This window comes from Chlorocebus sabaeus, chromosome 26 (genome assembly GCF_047675955.1).
Source record: "Chlorocebus sabaeus isolate Y175 chromosome 26, mChlSab1.0.hap1, whole genome shotgun sequence".
NCBI lineage: Eukaryota > Metazoa > Chordata > Mammalia > Primates > Cercopithecidae > Chlorocebus > Chlorocebus sabaeus.
This window is the reverse complement of record NC_132929.1, coordinates 24755725-24775441: the sequence shown is the minus strand read 5'-3', so window position 1 is coordinate 24775441 and position 19717 is coordinate 24755725. Positions and strand designations below refer to the sequence as shown.

Sequence of the window (19717 nt, the reverse complement as noted above, 5' to 3'; positions counted from 1 at the left end):
TTTTAATGCACATTTTTATTACTCTTGAGCTTGTACATCTCTTCATACATTTATTAGCCGTTTAGTTGTCCCTTTCTATGGACTATCTACTCTTCACAATCTGTTATTGTTTTTTTTTTTTTTTTACTGATCTATGTCAGGTCATTTGTACATTCTAGATATTAAACTCTTGTCTGTCTTATTTTAGATTTGCAACTATTCTCCAAAGCATTGTCTCTTATGTCCTTATTGAACATAAAACTTTCATTCTAAAGATAAGTCTATTCTTTTTCCTCCTCATCACCCATACTTTTTAAGAACTCATTTAAGAAATCTTTTCCAACACAGAAGTGTTCTTTTATAGTTTCCCTTTTATATTTAGATCTTTATTTGGAGTTTATTATGGTGTATGATTTGAGGTAAGCATCAAACTTTTCATTTCTTTGTAATGAAGCACATTTTCTCAATTTCATCTACTAAATTATTATTCCCCACTGATTTGTGATGCTACCTTTTTTAACGACCATTTCTACAAAGGCAAGGGGTATATTTCCGGGTTCTCTGGTCTAGTTCTATTTGTTTCCTCACCGGTGCCACGTTGTGTTTTTATTACTGAGCTGAGTGATGTCTTCAAAATAGGAGAATCTCTCCACCCAATTTTCTGCTCATTTTGAAAAATTATTTTAGTATTCATGTATCTTTATTTTTCTGTATCAATTTTGCCATCAGTTTGTCAAGTTTCTTTAAGGTACTGTGGAGTTTTAATGGGAATTACATTAAATTCAGAGATAGATTTGTTTCCTTTTATGTGACTTGAGAATTTTTAGGTTTTTTCACTATAAAGATTTTGAGCATTCTTTCTTATATTAATTTCAAAATCTTTATAGCTTATGGTCTGTTATTTTCTAAAATATTTTCTAGTTGGTTATTATTGAAATAGAAGAATGATATTGATATTTACATACTGATTTTTATGTTTACCAACCTTGCTGAACCTTATTTATCAATAGTTGATCTTTGATTCACGTGTGTGTGTGTGTGTGTGTGTGTGTGTGTGTGTGTGTGTGTTTGAGACGGAGTGTCGCTCTGTCGCCCAGGCTGGAGTGCAGTGGTGTGATCTTGGCTCACTGCAACCTCTGCCTCCCGGGTTCAAGTTATTCTCCTGCCTCAGCCTCCCAAGTAGCTTGGATTACAGGCACATGCCACCACGCCCAGCTAATTTTTTGTATTTTTAGCAGAGACGGGGTTTTACCGTGTTAGCCAGGATGGTCTCGATCTCATAACCTCGTATCCTCCCACCTCAGCCTCCCAATCACCTGTGTTTTTAATGTGGATAATCATATCAAAAATACACACACACATTTATTTATTTATAAGCATCTCAAGTTTCTCCAGTAGGCGTGAAGTTCGTTACCAGTTTTGAGGAGTTAGCATTCATTAAATTATGAAAATTCTCTGCTGTTTTTTGTCATCTAAAAGCCCTTTAAAAATCAAAAATAGGTTTATGAAAATAGGTTTTATGAGCTATATTAAATATTTCTCGACCTAGTAAGATGAACATGTATGTTCACATAGTGAGTTATGTGATGTTAAATCATCCCAACATTCTGGGAGAAACTCAGACTGATGATTATATCTTCCTTTTCAATACAATTTTGCATTTAATAGCCAATATTTAATTTAGAGGTTTGCCACCTATGGTTTTAAGTAAAATTGGGCTATAATTTTCTCTTCTTGGGCCATCTTTAATTGGTTTAGTTATCAAGGTTATTTTACATCATGAAATGAATAGGCAGCTCTCACTCTATTTCTGTTTATTACAACAATATAAACAATATGATACATTATTATATTTACGTATAATATGTAGCATGTTATACACATATGTATAATATGTTCTTGAAAGAACTCACTTGTAATGCTGTGTGGACTGAGACATTTTAAAGATAGTAAGATTTTTAAATTAATCTTGCGATTTCTTTAATGATTATTCATGCTTTCAAAAGCTTGTGCTATTTTGGCATTTTATTTGTTTTCAGAAATATACCTGATTTACATCAGCCTTCAAATTTATTAGGATATAGTTTGTGATATTCTTTTTATTTTTAATATCCATTATATTTATTCCCCTTTTTTGTTCTGTATTTGTTTATTATGTCTATCTAATTAGTCTTTCTAAATTTCCAGTTTGGGGCTCATCTTTGTTACGTTTTTTGTTCTCTTATTGATTTTTGCCTTGATCTGTATGACTACCTTTATTCTCATTTCTTTAAATATATATTCTATGGCTCCCTTTCTAGTTTCTTGAATTGAATCATTTAAAAATTAAATTATAGTAGATTTGCTCAAAACTATATGAAAATTCTCTTTGGTATTTTCCTTACATAGATCTGCTGATAATAAATTCCTCTGGTATTTATTGGTCTGAAAATGTCTTTATTTCCTCTTCATTTTTGAAGGATATTTTCACTGGGTATATAAATCTAAGTGTGCTGTTATTTCCTTCCAGTGCATCAAAGATATTTTACTGTCTTGTGGTTTTTATTGTTTCTTTTGAGAAGTCAGCTGTCAATCTAATTGTTTTGCCTTTGAAAATTAGCTGTCTTTTTAACTTTAGCTGCTTTGAAGATGTTCTCTTTGTCTTTGGTTTTCCACAATTTTACTGTGATGTACCTAGATGTAGACTTTTAAAAATGCATCCTCTTGGTATCCTTTGGGTCTCTTGAATCTAAAGATTGATATTTCTCACCGGTTATAGCAGAACATCAGATATTGTCTCCTTGGGTATTGCTTCTGCCATATTTTCTCTCTTCTTTTTTTCTGAAACCCCAAATAAGCATATATTAGACCTTTTCATTGTATCCTATGTCTCTAACCTTAATTTTGATTTTCTTTTTTTTTGCCTTTATATGCTTTATTTTGGATTTTCATTTGCCTTTTTTTTCCAGGTTTTATATTGTCACTTAGCTGTGTGTAATCCATTAGTAAGCCCATTGTAGTGAGTTGAATAATGTCACCCAAAATTCATGTATACTAAGACCTCAGAATGTGACCTCATTTGGAAGCAGGGTCTTTGCAGATGTAATTAAAGATCTTAAGATGAAAGCATCATGGATTTAGGATGGGCTCTAAATTCAATGATTGATTTCTTTATAAGAGAAAGGAGAGGAAAATTTGGACACAGACACACAGAGAAGAAGTCAAAATGAAGACAGAAGCAGAGATTGGAGTGTTGCTGCCATAAGCCGAGAAACCAAGAGCCAAGAAACACCAGAAGGTAGGAGAAAGGCAAGCAAGAATTTCCATTGTAAAGCCTTCAAAGAAAATGTAACCCTGCCAGCACCTTGGTTTCAGACTTCTGGCTCCAGAACTGTGAGAGAATAAATTTCTGTTGTTTTAAGCTACCAGGTTTGTGGTAGTTTGTTCTAGCAGTCCTAGGAAACAAATATCCCTATCCATAAAGTTATTTTCCAACATTTACAGGAAATTCCTGTGAGCCAGTTTGTCAATCAGTCATACATACCTTTGTTTTGTGTGTGTTTCTGTTTAAAAACAACTTATTTAATGTATATTATTGATTCATTAAGGTTGACCTCATGGCCGACAGCACTATAACTCAATGCCTGAACATAGCTTACCTAACACACATATTTTCTCCCTAAGATACAACCTTCCAACACTTAGGAACACTAGACAGCACTGTAGCACTGTGTTTTCAGGGCCGTTACACAGCTAAGTCACCAACACAAAGCCCAGAAGTGCAAAAACTGTGGCACTAAATAGATCACGAGAAGAACAGTTGTGTATATTCTGAGAGCTGAAGCTAGAAGACAAAGCATCAGTCCCAGCTCGGAATGTGCACTTTGGGTTACTCAAATTTTTCATTGGTCTGTGCAAATGTATGTTCATGAATGACTGTGAAAGCACCAGAAATATTGATTTTCTGGTTACGAATACATTTTAATGAGTAGGTGAATTTGCAGATATGAAATCTGAAAACAATGAGAGTCAAGTGTACAACCAATCCAGGTATGCATTAAACTTCCAGCTGGGAACTGAAAGTCAGATTTTATATAATGTCAAACATGAAGCTATGGTACTATATGGAGTTTGAATACCATTAATTGCAGAAAATGATCTAACATTTTCAACAAATTGACATTCCATGGTTTCTCACAGCTAGCTTCCTAAAGCCCCCACTTTAATGTGTCTTCTACATTGTACTATCTGTTTTTTTGTTTTGTTTTGTTGTTTTTTGTTTTGAGATGGAATTTCACTCTTGTTGCCTAGGCTGGAGTGCAATGGCATGATCTCAGCTCACCACAACCTCCGCCTCCTGGATTCAAGTGATTCTCCTCTCTAAGCCTCCCAAATAGCTGGAATTACAGGCACGCACCACCTTGCCCAGCTAATTTTGTATTTTTTTTTTTTTTAGTAGAGATGGGGTTTCTCCATGTTGGTCAGGCTGGTCTAGAACTCCCAACCTCAGGTAATCCGCCTGCCTCGGCTTCCCATGGTCCTGGGATTACAGGCGTGAGCCCCCATGCCTGGCCTACATTGTGCTATCTTAACCCCAGTAAAAGGACACCTCCCTTCTTTCCTTACTTGTTTATCACCTTTCCCTGGTAGGCTGTACCCTTGCCCTACACACTTTTCTTTAACAGAGTCCCGGCTCTCTCTCCTTGTCTCCAGTGACACAGGTTTGGGGTCTGCCGTCACCACCACCATTATAACTTACTTGCTTATAATGCAGCAAAAAAAAAAGGGGTTGAAGGCTGAGCAGATAGCTTGGCTTAGATGAAATCTGGAACATTTGTTATAATAGTCAAAAGCTAAAACTAATCCAAACAATTCAATAATCTTAACATTAGTCTTCTCTCTTGTTTTTTCTCCAGGTACTTGTTAATAATGTGTATTTTATACTTGTGCCAGGGACAGAATCCAGCCAGTTTTCTCTTTCCTGTGACTTTGAATCAATATATTTAAGGGTTTGGGTTTTTTACTACTTACTCTTTTTTGTTTTCTTTTTTTTTTCTTTGAGACAAGATCTCACTCCGTTGCCCAGACTGGAGTGTAGTGGCATGATCATGGCTCACTGTGACCTCGGCCTCCCAGCCTCAAGAAATCCTCCCAACTCAGTCTCCTGAGTAGCTGAAACTATAGATGCACACCACCACACCTGGCTAGTGTTTGTGTTTTTTTTGTTTTTTTAAGAGATGGGATCTCACTATGTTGCCCAGGCTGGTCTCGAACTCCTAGCCTCAAGCAATCCTCCCACCTCAGCCTTTCAAAGTGCTGAGATTATATGCCTGGACCACCGTGCCCATTGCAAGGGTTTGGCTTTTTATAGTGCTTCTATCTGGGAAATCAGGTGTAGAGGAATAGATTATAAAATGGTTTTGAAAAACACAGAGAAACCCAGATGAGACCTACAGATTCACAGTGACAGAAGACATATTTTTGCAACTTCCTTTTGAATCTCCTCTGCAGAGTCCTGTCCTCATTTAGCCCAGACCATAAGAAAGGATATAACAGACACTGTCATGTTAGTTGAAAGCAGGAAATTTATATTGGCCAGTGATTTCTTTCTGTAAGCTTGAACAAAGTAAAGCCTCATGCTCCATAAACTCTTCTCATGCTACCCATATATATAGGTTCACTCACTGTCCATAGAGCAGTTAAAAATGATCGTTGTTTGGGCAGAGAAGCTACAAGTTTTTGGATTGTTTTATTTTGTAGAGCAAAATATTTACTGAAGACACCTGCAGGAGAGGTTACAACAATCTCCATAATTTAGAGAGGACTCTGTCAATAAAATGGCATTTTGTCTTGTCTTCACCAAAACTCCTATTTTTGGAAGGTGTTGCCTTAATTTTTAGAAAGCTTTTCTTACCTTAGTTTGAAGCTTTTGGGAGGGTTCTTAGTGACTTCATTCTCTGGTTTAGGTCACTTATGGCTATACCCCCATATCAACAGACTTCTTATCAAGATATTTTAATTTTTCACTAGTTAAATGTCCATTTTTGTATAAGAGTGCATGACATTTAATTATGAGCAAGTTATTTGGCTTTTTTATAATATCCAAGAGTCAGAGTGAGGGCGCAGGACAAAAAGCAAAGTGCTTAGAAATGTGCTTTCAGTCAATATAGGGGTGGGGGTTCCATGACTACTATGATACAGATGCAGTCCTAGAGTCATTATTCTGACTCAGTGAAGGAAAGGTGCTGAGCAGAATTGGGTGTAGCAGCATAGATACATCCAGATACTAAATGTGGCTAGAACCTCTGAGTCAGAAGTTTCTTCTGGATTGAGCTCCATGGGTTCCCTCATTTTAGCAAAAATGCTGTAGCTCAAACCCCCACATTTATGGAATAACCCTGGGAATACTTGGAGGTAATTCTTCATGGGATTACCCATGAAGAGATCCTGGTTCTCTATATGAATTAGCCTGTAGGTTTCATAATGTGGTGTTTTGTTTTGTTTTGTTTTGTTTTGTTTCTGAGATGGAGTTTCACACTGTCGCCTAGGCTGGAGAGCAATGGCACGATCTCAGCTCACTGCAACCTCCGCCTCCCAGGTTCAAGCGATTCTCCTACCTCAGCCTCCCGAGTAGCTGGGATTACAGGCATGCGCCACCACGCCCGGTTAATTTTGTATTTTTGGTAGATACGGGGTTTCTCCATGTTGATCCGACTGGTCTTGAACTCCTGACCTCAGGTGATCTTCCCGCCTCAGCCTCCCAAAGTGCTGGGATTACAGGTGTGAGCCACTGAGCCTGGTGTGTCATAATGTTTTAATAGCTATGTGCACACACATATATTTATGTTTTATCTGTTATGTTTGTCTTTTATCTTGAAAGACAATCTCAGATGACATTTCTTATGCCTTCTCCTTAAATTACTTCTATAGTTTTGAGGCCTACTATTAATCTGGCAGTGTAATTTTTTTTTTCTGTATGCATTTTCATATGGCTTAGAAAATTATTCTGCAAATAATACATATTTATTGTTAAAAAAAAAAAAACAAAACTCAAGGTACACAGGATATATCATGAAAAGCAAAAGAATCAGGCCGGGCACAGTGGCTCACGCCTGTAATCCCAGCACTTTGGGAGGCTGAGGTGGGTGGATCACCTGAGGTCGGGAGTTTGAGACCAACCTGACCAACATGGAGAAACCCCATCTCTGCTAAAAATACAAAATCAGCCGGGTGTGTATGCCTGTAATCCCAGCTACTCGGGAGGCTGAGGCAGGAGAATCGCTTGAACCCGGGAGGCGGAGGTTGCAGTGAGCCAAGATCGCGCCATTGAACTCCAGCCTGGGCAACAACAGTGAAACTCTGTCTCAAAAAAAAAAAAAAAAAAGCAAAAGAATCTTGACCTTAGATATAATCATTATCAGTAGATTTTTTTCTGTCCTTCCAGAAACTCTCTGTGCATATAAAAACATATAATTTTTGCATAAACGGGGTCCAACTAAATGTTCTGCCACTTGCTTTGTATCTAATGTGTATATCTTAAATAGATATAAAGAAGGCACAGCAAGACAGGGCCCATCATACAGTATGACATTTCACAACATTGTATTCTTTTATTCTTGACTACAGCATAGTGTGCCTTTAAAGTGACCTTTTGTTTTAGTATGTATGGCAGGAACACAAGAGTTTTACAATAAACAATATCTTACAATAATGACTCATTATTTGGAGGAAAAAAAAACTAGCAAATATCTTGGGAAAATGTCATCGTGCATCTGGTGGTCAGCAAACTTGGAGTGAGATTCCTGTCTAGTTCTGTGGCATTCCATATTCAGTCTCACAAAGAATGGGATTGTGAGAAAACTCATTTTACCAGTGGGATGTTTCACAAAAATTTTTTTGACCAAGATACTCCCACCATTCTCAAGACCTATAATCTAGTTAGATTTGTAAACAGAAAGCTTAATGCTTATTATTTTTAGCACTGCAAATGTTTCCACTTTGGGCTTTTAGAAAAACAACTTCCATCAGTTAATTTTCATGCCTACTGTGTGCCAAGCTATGATGAATGCTTTTGATATGATATGTCATTTAATCTTCACTGCAACCTATGAGGTAAATACTGTTCTTTTCTGATTTTCTTTCTGTTAACAAAACAAAGGCACACAAAGGTTAAATAATGTGTTCAAGACCACATCACTAAGTGGAGAAGCTGAGCTTGAGACCAAGATCTGTGTAACTCCAAGGCTGTATGCTAACCTCTGTGCTACCTAGCTTCTCCTGTGCAGTATTTTGTCCCTTCCCTTCCCACCTATTGCCCTTGCACCCTACTCAGCACATCTGCAGTGTTAAACAGCATATTGCCTTTACCTTCTATTTGTTTCTTTTGAATCTCCCTTTTAGAAAACCCTGTCCTCATTCAGCTCAGACCACCCTAGTACAAGAAAGGTCAGCAGACACTAGCTATTAAACTGAAAGTGGGGAGTTCACATCGGTCAGGTAGTCTCTTTCTGAAACTAGAACGAAGATAACCATCAAATGAATGCCAACTCTGTAGGCAACGTATGCCTGTTTACAAAACACTGACTTTTAGTATGACCTACATCCACAAAATAGTGGAAAATGAGTGTAACTCAGTAGCAGAATATGTTACAGAGAAACTCACCTTACCTGGTGAGTTTGACTCTTCTCCTGGGCTTAAGAAATTTGAATCTCAATTCTCTCTCTTAACTGTCATACTCCCAATTCTCCTTCCTACCTACCCAGTCTTTTCTCTCACAAACTTATGTTGTAAGCGTGTTCTTTTTCTTCTGCAATTTGCATCCTTGAAATACTGTTTCATAGATGCTCATAGGCATGTGCAAGTGGGGAAGGGTGAGTGAAAGTACATATAGTGGAGTGTCTTGGTGTGTATGTGTATGGATGAGCACACGGCATATTTGTGTGCCCAATTCACTCTGTGATATATGCTCTGGTATATGTTCAATAAATGTGATAAATAAGTGCTAATAAAGACACAAAATTCCTTTTCTGTAACAGAAATGTGGTAGTAGAGCTAGGGAATTTCTCTAAGGCTGTCTTTCTCCCTCACTAGCTAACCTGTGCCCTAGTCAAGGCTTGCAATATCTCTTGTCTTGATCCTTACATACAGCTTCCAGATTAGTCCCCTTAACTTTTCTCTTTCAATTCATCCTAGTAGCGAATATCAGATTTGTCTCCCCAAAATTCTCTAATTGATAACCTACATATTATGAGCTGAATTATGTTGCTCCCCCTACCCCCCCTCCCAAATTCATACGTTGAAGCCCTAACCCTTAATGGGAATGTATTTGGAGATAGGGCCTCTAAGAAGATAATTAAGGTTAAATGAGGTAATAAGAGTGGGTTCCCAATCCAATAGTGGTGCCCTTGTAAGAAAAGAAAGACAGACCAGAGCTTTTTCTCTTTATGCCATCCCAGGAAAGGCCATGTGAAGACACAGTGAGAAGCAATTATCTATAAGCCAAGAAGAGAACCTTCACCGGGGACTAAATTAGTTGGCACCTTGATATGGAACTTCTAGCCTCCAGGACTGTGAAAAAATAAGTTTCTGTTGTTTAAAGCATCCAGACTATGTTATTTTCTTGTGGCAACCCTACCAGACTAGTATACTAGGGTAACTCCCTATTTTTCTGACTCTAGACTCCTTTATACCCCCTACCAAATCCAATCCTACCATAGTTACCCATCATCGCCAACTTGGCATTCTCTGCAGTCAAGTATGACTCTTCAGTGTTTCCTGAATACTAGCTTTTGTTTGTGGTGGCTCCTGCTTCAAAATAGGACCATGCCAACAGATTATTTCAACAGCCTCCCAGTTGGTCTCTGTGCCTTTCCCCTTCAGTTTATCTTCAGTCTACTCCTAGCACAGCTGTCAAGTGATTCCATTAACGCATGTCCAAATATCTTACTCCCCTGTCCAAAACCTCCCCATTGGATTCCCATCTCACTCAGAGTAGATCATATTCTTAAAACGGCCCCCAAGACCCTGCCCAAAAAGTTCCCCTATTGTCTTTCTGACCCGATCACCTGCTACTTACTTCCTTGTTCATTTCGTCCCCGCCATGTTCGTCTTCTTGCAGTTTCTCCAACCTGCCAGGCATATCCCTCCTCAGGCTGTTGCACTTGCTGTTTTCTGTCTGGAATACTATTTCCCCTGGACAGCCACGTGACTGCTTCCTTCATTTCTTCAGCCCTTTGCTCATATATATCACCTTCTAAGAGACATGGTCCCTGACCAACCTATTTTAATTTGCACGCGCACATCCCACTTTCTGCTTTATTTTTCCATGGCCACCATCTGTCATACTATTTATTTTACTTTATTTTTTCTTATTTTCATGTCTTTAGAATGTAAGCTCTCTGAGGGTAGAGATTTTGTCAACTTTATTCATTGCTGTATTTCCAGTGACTAGAACAATGCCTGACTGTTCAAGAAAAACAAATTAAATGAATCCCAGGGCCTCTGCCTTTCTTTTCCTGTCTGATTTAATTTTTCTGGTTTACTATCCCAAACCTTAGTACTGTCACCTTCAATCTGTTCAGACGTCAGTTGTTCTGTTTAACATGTGCTTGTTTTTTAAATCTTCCCAGCCAAATTGTAACTTTCTTGAGGGCAAAGACAACAGAGGATTTCTTTTCTGCAATCCACAGCTCCTAGCAGAGTGCTGGGCACGTAGTCAACATTCGTTAGATTCTTGATGATTAGATTCTATCTACAGTAAACTAGAGTCTTTCAAGGTGAGGCTGCCTATTGGATAACTATAAAAAATTTCCAAAGGGGCAGAGAAGTAGGCTAAAGGTATACTTCCTTCTTGAACACTCAAATTCTTTATGATAGAGATTTTCATAGCCCGGAAAAGCCAAGCAAAGGGTCTGTTGTTTATTGGAAGCTTAAGGAAATATGAAGGATGCACAAGAATCATCAATAATTTCTCAGGTGATGTCTTAGGACCATACAAGTATGGTTATTTCTTTTGTAATAGTCTTGTCTCCTCACTCACCAGTTAAATCTGCTGAGAAGAGGATGAAAAAGCCGGATCTAGCTGTCTATCTAAATGCCAAGAGGTACACTTTGAGTTCTAGGGTGGAGTTCTAGAAGCTAATATATACTTACAGAAAAGGGTCAGAAAAAAATGTTAATGTAGCCACTTTGGAAAACAGTTTGGCAGTTTCTCAAAAAGTTAAACACAAAGTTGCTGTATGACCCAGTGTTTCACACCTGAGTATCTACAAACAAGAGAAATGAAAACATGTACACACAGAAACTTGTACACAAATGTTCATAACAGTACTCATAATAGCCCCCAAATGGAAACAACCTAAATGTCCATCAATGGAGGAATGAATAGATAAAATGTAGTTTGTTCATATGCTAGAATACAGAGCGATAAAAGAAAATAAATTGATACATGCTACCTGGATGAACCTCAAAAACACTATGTTAAGTGAAAGAAGCCAGATACAAATAACCACATGTTGTATGAATCCATTACATAAAATATTCAGAAAAGTAATGAGACAGAAAGTAGATTAGTGGTTGCTTGGTGCTGTGGCTGAGGGGGAGGAGTATTAACTATAAATGAGCGTGAGGATTCTTACTGGGCTGAAGAGAATGTTATAAAACTGATTTATGATGATGGCTGTGCCACTTGAGAGAGTTATTAAAAACCATTGATTTGGCCAGGTGCAGTGGCTCACGCCTGTAATCCCAGCACTTCGGGAAGCAAAGGCGGGCGGATCACTTGAGGTCAAAAATTCGAGACCAGCCTGGCTAACATGGTGAAACCCTGTCTCTACTAAAAATACAAAAAAATTAGCCAAAGATGGTGGTGTGCACCTGTAATCCCAGCTACTCAGGAGGCTAAGGCCCAAGAATCGCTTGAACCCAGGAGACAAAGGGTGCAGTGAGTTGAGATGACGCCATTGCACTCCAGCCTGGGTGACAGCAAGATTCTGTCTCCAAAAGAAAAGAAAAGAAAAGAAACATTGATTTGTACACTTGAATGAATTTTATAATGGAGCCTCACTCTGTTGCCCAGGCTGGAGTGCAATGGAGTGATCATAGCTCCCTGTATCTCCTGGGCTCAAGCGAGCCTCCCGCTTCAGCCTCCCCAGTAGCTATAGGTGTGTGCCTGGCTAATTTGAAGAAACTTTTTTTTTTCTATAGACAGGGGTCTTGCTATGTTGCCTAGGCTGGTTTCAAACACCTGGGCTCAAGTAGGCCACCTTGGCCTCCCAAAGCACTGGAATTACAGGTGTGAGTCATAACGCTTAGCCTAAAATTGTTTTTTTTAAGTTAATATTACCTTTTTTCTGCTTGTAAAAGGAATGCCTACTCAGAAAGTACAGAAAAGTATAGAAAAGTAAATAATACCTATCCAGAGATTAAAAATTAGCTATTTCTTTCTGGTCTTTTTTAAAAAAATGTGTGTGTTTTACATAGTTGATATCATTCTGTGTGCAATTTTATATCTTGATTTTCTGACTATTATACAATAAGCATTTACTGTCATCAGTGCCTTTTGATAAATATCAATTGCTGAGCAATATTTCATCATGGGGATATATTATAATTCATTCAACTACCCTCTATTGCTAGACATTTCAATTTTATAAATAACACATGCTGAATATATTTGTACAAAAAAGTCACTAAGGCTAAACTAGATTTTTCAATCTAGTTTATTTCTGGTTCTCAGTCTATCTTACAAGTCTTGAATTTAGAAATATGACCTTGGTAATAGGTGCTTCCTTATCTTCAGCTGGTGAAGTGAGCCCTGCTGAAGTGCAGAGAATCACTCATGATTTCAAAATAGGGCAAGGGTTACAATAGAATGAAACTGGCTGGGCCTGCTTGCTCTGGTGAGAAGGCCATACCAGTGTCAGGGACTGGGATCTGCAATAGAGGGTGAGGACTCCAGTGCAGCAAGAGGTCAGGAACAAGGCCAAGAGCCCTAGGAAAAGTGGCCAAGGCAATAGAGCAGGCTCCAGGGTGTCAGTGGGTAACCTATAGTCAAGAGTGGGCTGGAGTCTGGAAGCCAAAGGGTCTGAAGCAGAAAGAAGTCATCAGCTCTCCCAACTCCTGGCAGAAACAAAGGTAGATTGAAACACAGCACCGGGAACCAGAAGTGAACCCGGCCCTAGGGCAAAGACTGTGCTAAATGCTCTCTCACATGGTGACCCAAAGGAACTGTGTGCTGGTATATAGAAACTCTAGTTAACCTTCCTACCTATCCAGAGGTAGGACTGGAGTTAGAGTGTGTTAACCCATCAGTCTTGGTGTGAGAAACGTCATTTTAAATAAATAATTGTATAAAGGTAATGAATGGGTACAGATTTCAAATGCCTTGTGAAATAAAAGTAGTCACTTTCTCATCACTCATAGAAATTGACCATGAAGGTCATAAAATTGACTCTGGTGACGGCTGCACAAACTCAGTTACTATACTAGACATCACTGAATTGTACCCTTTAAATAGCTGAATTGTATTATACATGAATTATATCTCAATAAAGCTATTTTTAAAAAGAAAGAAAAGAGAAACTGACCATGATGGGCTAGTCTTTTAATATCTAGAGGATGGGGCCTATGAACTTCTCCCCATGTTCAAAATCTCTACCCTGTCTGCCTCCCAGTGAACATAAGGTTTCAACAGTGAGAACTGATTCCTCTGTATCATTCTATTGCTTCATCTAACCGTCAGGCTACTCTGAGATACCCAACTCCCAGGGCTAAGAAAGAGAAATGGTGATTAAGAATACATACTACTTGTCCCTGAAGGGTTTCGTGCATAGGCATTAAAGGCTGTGGAATGGCCCAGGCCCAGTGGCTCACGCCTGTAATCCCAACACTTTGGGAAGCTGAGGTGGGTGGATCACCTGAGGTCAGGAGTTCAAAACTAGCCTGGCCAATATGGTGAAACCCCATCTCTACTAAAAATATAAAAATTAGCCAGGCATGGTGACTAATCGGGAGGCTAAGGCACAAGAATCACATGAACCCAGGAGGCAGAGGTTGCAGGGAGCTGAGATCGCACCATTGCACTCCAGCCTGGGTTAAAGAGTGAGACTCCATCTCAAAAAAAAAAAGTCTGTGGAAAACCAAGTTGTGGAATCCATATATTATACACATAGAAAAAGCCTAAGCAAAGGAAAAATCTTTAGCAGAAATTAAAATGCTAACAGCAGTGTAAGAGAAAGGGGAGAATGATTTTTCTCTAACAACGTGTATTCTAATGTTTCTTTGCCTGTCAAGAGATGCCATTCTGTGGTTTTTAATGATGAATTATTCTGGAGAGGCAACACATTCAGCTCGGTTCAGAGAACTTGCTCTGTGAGACGTGCTTTTCTCCTGTGACAAAAGGAATCCAGGGAAATATGAAAACTCAGGGTGCTTGTAAAAGCTAAAAGAAGAGAAAAAAATAGCAGGGGCATAAGGGAGCAATGAAAGTTACCTTTTGTTGTTCTTGTTCAGAGTTTTTGTCTGTTTTTTCAATTATATCCCCAAAAAAAGTCAATTTGAGATTATAGCTATGTAGGACAACCTGACTTATCTTCTCACATCTTGGCCTCTTCTACTGGAAAATATTTTCTTTGTGAAAATACCAAATACAGCTGCTACTCTCTCCCTCTTAACTAGAAGTGACCTTAAAGATTATGTAACCTAATCTGCTTATTTTAAAAGTGCTTTTGGCCAGGCATAGTGACTCACACCTGTAATCCCAGCACTTTGGAAGACCAAGGCAGATGGATTGCTTGAGCTCAGGAGTTCAAGACCAGCCTGGCCAACATGGTGAAACCCCATCTCTACAAAAAATACAAAAACTAACTGGTCATGGTGGTGAGTGCCTGTAGTCCCAGCTACTCAGGAGGCTGAGGTGGGAGTATCATGTGAGCCTGGGAGGTCCAGGCTGCAGTGAGCTGAGATCACATCACTGCACTCCAGCCTGGGTGACAGAGTGAGACCCTGTCTCAAAAAAAAAAAAAAGGTATATTAGTATTGTTTGGAAAAATCCTAAAGCATACTCTTCACAACCTAAAGATAGATGGACTGGGCATGGTGGCTCACACCTGTAATTCTAACACTTTGGGAGGTAGAGGCAGGAGGATCGCTTGAGGCCAGGCGTTTGAGACCACCCTGGTCAACTAGCAAGGTTTTGTCTCTAGGAAGGAAGGGGAGGGGAGGGGAGGGGAGGGGAGGGGAGGGGAGGGGAGGAGGAAAAGCTAGAGGCTCATGCCTCAGGAATTCAAGGTTGTAGCAGCCTATGATCACGCTACCGCACTCCAGCCTCGGTGACAGAGCAAGACCACGACTCAAAAAAAAAAATTGTGTGTGTGTATATATATATGTGTGTGTGTGTGTATACATATATCTAAAATATATATAATATATATAAAAGATATATATGTATTTGGAGGTTTTATTTAAAGCCATAATATAGCATACTTCAAATTTGTATCACTGAAAAATTGAACTTATTTTATTATTTGACAAACCAAACTAATATTTATGAAGTTAAAAGAAATCATCTCTAATTCATGAGCTTAATCTGATTATTCTGGAAATGTTTTTAGACAGTAAAACATCTGTCACTACTTACATTATCTAATTAGAATTTTAAAAATCTGTTTCAGATACTTAAAAAACAAAACACGTGTGCATATATATGACTTTTATGTGTCATTTAAAAAAAGTTAAATACTTCAGATGGGTTCACATGAGAAATGTTTGTTTATTTATTTATTTAAGACAGGATATCACTCTGTCCATCAGGATGGAGTACCATAGACCAATCATGGCTCACTGCAGCCTTGAACTCCTGGGCTTAAGCCATCCTCCAGTCTCAACCTCCCAAGTAGCTGGGACTACAGGTATGCACTACCAAGTCCAGCTAATTTTTTAAATGTTTTGTAGAGATGGGGGTCTCACTATGTTGCCCAGGCTGGTCTCAAACTCCTGGCCTCAAGTGATTCTCTGACCTTGGTCTTCCAAAGTTCTGAGATTATAGCCGTGAGCCACCATGCCCAGCTGAGACATTTTTTAAATAGATTAAATCATTTTATCTTCACTATCCTATTTTTTTATTATTATTTTAAACTGGAAAAGAAAGATGACTCCTACTGTTAAAATTCTTAAATGTCTTTGGGAGGCCGAGACGGGCGGATCACGAGGTCAGGAGATCGAGACCATCCTGGCTAACACAGTGAAACCCCGTCTCTACTAAAAATACAAAAAAACTAGCCGGGCGAGGTGGCGGGCGCCTGTAGTCCCAGATACTCGGGAGGCTGAGGCAGGAGAATGGCGTAAACCCGGGAGGCGGAGCTTGCAGTGAGCTGAGATCCGGCCACTGCAGTCCAGCCCGGGCTACAGAGCAAAAACTCCGTCTCAAAAAAAAAAAAAAAAAAAAAAAAATTCTTAAATGTTTTCTCAGTATATTTCAAAGACAGGAAGATAAACTTAAAGAGGTGTCTAATACACGGAATCTAGAATAAATATTTCAGTATTTCCATAAAGTGGACTAGCTGATGAAAGCAATAAAGTAAAATTTAGCAGTAATTGATATAAAATTTTATACTGGGTTCCAGAAAATTTTGCATCACTTGGAATTTTTAGTGTAGACGAGAGAAGACTTAGCAGGGAGAAAATAGCAGTTTTCAAGTTTTAAAATGTATTCAGAGAAAGAGAAATTGGCCTTGCAAGGTGTTACTTTAAAAATTAAAATAGGAGCCCAGTGGGAAGTAGATATTGGGCCATAATGAGAAATAACTTCTTTTAATTACTGCTATAGGCAGAGGAATGGGCTGCTCTGTAAATGGCAACCTTTGCATAAGAGATTTTTTTTGGTAGCAGTTGTGTTACTATCTAACTCCCTATGATTTAAGGAAAGTAAGCTAACCATTACCCCAGCACCCAACCCTGCTTTTCAAGGCCAGCATGGTGCCTTGTATATAATAGACCCTCCACAAATATTTTTGAGTAAGTGAACTGATTATGGCCTAATTATTGCTACATATCAGTAAAATTATGGAAATATAACAAATTAAAATCAAAGTATGTAGTTAATCTGATAAAAGACATTTTTAAAAACTAATGAAGGCTGGGAGAGGGGGCTCACACTTGTAATCCCAGCACTTTGGGAGGCCGAGGCAGGCAGATCACTTGAGGTCAGGAGTTTGAGGCCAGCCTAGACAAAAGGGTAAAACCTCGTCTCTGCTAAAAACACAAAAATTAGCCAGGTGTGGTGGCATGCACCTGTAATCCCAGCTACTCAGGAGGCTGAGACAGGCGAATCACTTGAGTCCAGGAGGTGGAAGTTGCAGTGAGCCGAGATCTTGCCACTGTACTCCAGCCTGGGTGACAGAGTGAGACCCCACCTCACAAAAAAAAAAAAAGAAAAAGATGAAACATTTATAATCTTTTTAACATAAGCATTTCTTTTAATGTTGAAAATTTTTTTTTTTTTTTTTTTTTTTGAAATGGGGTTTCACTCTTGTCGCCCAGGCTGGAGTGCAGTGGCACGATATTGGCTCACTGCAACCTCTGCCTCCCAGGTTCAAGTGATTTTCTTGCCTCAGCCTCTCGAGTAGCTGAGATTATAGGCTCCCACCACCACACCCGGCTAATTTTTTGTATTTTTAGTAGAAATGGGGTTTCACCATATTGGCCAGGCTGGTTTCAAACTCCTGACCTCAGGTGATCCACCTGCCTCAGCCTCCCGAAATTCTGGGATTAGAGGCGTGAGTCACCGCGCCCAGCCAATGTTGAAAATTTTTTGACTTTTATTTATCCACATTACTTTGAACTTAAGGCTGTGTGCAGATTATTAAATAAAAGTCTTACAGCAAATTCCTGCTGGACTGTGAAAGAATCTGTTTTACAACAAAGCCATATTTAGTTTTAGCCCTGCTAAGAAACCAATCAACCCAGAGCATCACATGACATAGTTTAAGATACGCTGTAGCTAGGGATGGTATTTTTACTACTGGAAAAACATAACCATGGACGTCATCTGTTTCTTTTTTTTTTTTTTTTTTTTTTTTAAAGACAGCATCTCCCTCTATTGCCCAGGCTGGAGTGCAGTGGTGCAAACATAGTTCACTGCAACCTTGACCCCCCTGGACTCAAGTGATCCTCCCCGCTGAGTCTCCCCTGCAGCTGGGGCCACAGGTATACACCACCAAGCCTGGCTATTTTCTTTTTTTTTTTATGTAGAGATGTGGTGGGGGGTGTCTCAGTTTGTTGCCCAGACTGATCTCGAACTCTTGGGCTCAAGTGACCCTCCTGCCTTGACCTCCCAAAGTGTTGGGCTTACAGGTGTGACACCCCGTACTCAGCCCTGTTTGAATTTTTTGAAAGCAATCCTTTCCTTCCAGACCATAGAGGAGGGAAAGTAACTCAGGTTCACCAATACATACATACTTAAATAAGTATTGGAACCATAGTAAAATAAGAAAAAATAGAAAGTGAAGTTCTAGAATTCTTCCACCCAGAGCATATTCAAAACAAGCAAACAAAATATTCAGTTCTGACTCTTGCTTCTTTTTAACCTATATTCTTGGTTAGACCTTCGACATTTGGTAAAAAGAAGCATTCTTTCCTGTTCCTTTAGTTCTTTGTCCTACAGTATTAGGGTCTTCCTGACTTCATCCCCCATGCCACCTCTTTAAATTAAACATTTGAAGGCATTTGTCCATCCTACTTGAATGTCATTGTTTAAAATTATAAACCGAGGATTTGCAAATTCCTTAAAGTGGAATTTAAGAAAATCTTTAACATTTCATAAGTCATATCCTAGTCAATGTCCTATTTTCAGGACATTGTCTCCTCTTTTTTCCAGAGCAGACAAATTCCCTAGAGTTATGCCGCGTGCCAGACCATCCTCCTTTTTATTTAATTATTTCAAAGGATGAAAAGCTTTTTCATAGCACCCCCACAAAATCTGTTATACCAAGCACCATAAGAAGTCACACATAGCATTGAGCTCAACACAATGCCTGCAATTGTAACTCCCCTCCTCGGCTTCTTGTCTCTCCACTCCTCAGGCCTGTAGCTTGTACACGTTATCTCTTCTGAATGCAGGCTTAACACTAACATACCCAGCAACCACACACAGCTTCCTGCACCCACCTCAAAGTGGTGGGCTGTTGTTCCTTCAGCATGAGTATCCAGCTATGGAAGACAGGAGATTACATTTTCTTCGGTTGCATATGAACTGGTTCTGTTGTGAGATGCTAGGCAGGGCCATGCTTTCATAGAACTGCCAATTATTCCAAGGCCAAAGTGGTCCATTTTGGTAGCTATCTCTCAAAATACAACTGGCTGAAACTTAATGACTGCGTTCAGCAAGAATTTCATTCAGGTACCTACCCAGGGATACCTTTGACAAACAATTTAATCTAAAAGCTTCACCAGCAAATCTATTGCTAATGGTTAGGCTTTCTATGGGTGTTTATGGAGAGTTTTCTTGTGTGTTCACTTTTGTAACTTGGTAAAACGTGCTTTAAAATTGCTCCTGACTGGGCACAGTGGCTCACACCTGTAATCCCAGCACTTTGGGAGGCTGAGGCGGGCAGATCACCTGAGGTCAGGAGTTTGAGACCAGCCTGGCCAACACAGTGAAACCCCGTCTCTAATAAAAATACAAAACAAAATTAGCTGGGTGTGGTGGCGGGCGCCTGTAATCCCAGCTACTCAGGAGGCTGAGGCAGGAGAATCTCTTGA

At 39.2% G+C, this 19717-nt stretch overlaps 1 protein-coding gene across 1 annotated transcript in view; it reads left to right on the top strand.

Annotated features, from left to right (window-relative positions):
- SECISBP2L (SECIS binding protein 2 like) overlaps positions 1–19717 on the top strand; it is a 131016-nt gene that overhangs the window by 10039 nt on the left and 101260 nt on the right. The window contains exon 2 of the mRNA XM_073012154.1: positions 3139–3256. The gene's annotated coding sequence lies outside the window, so the exon portion shown is untranslated. The remainder of the gene's footprint in view (positions 1–3138; positions 3257–19717) is intronic.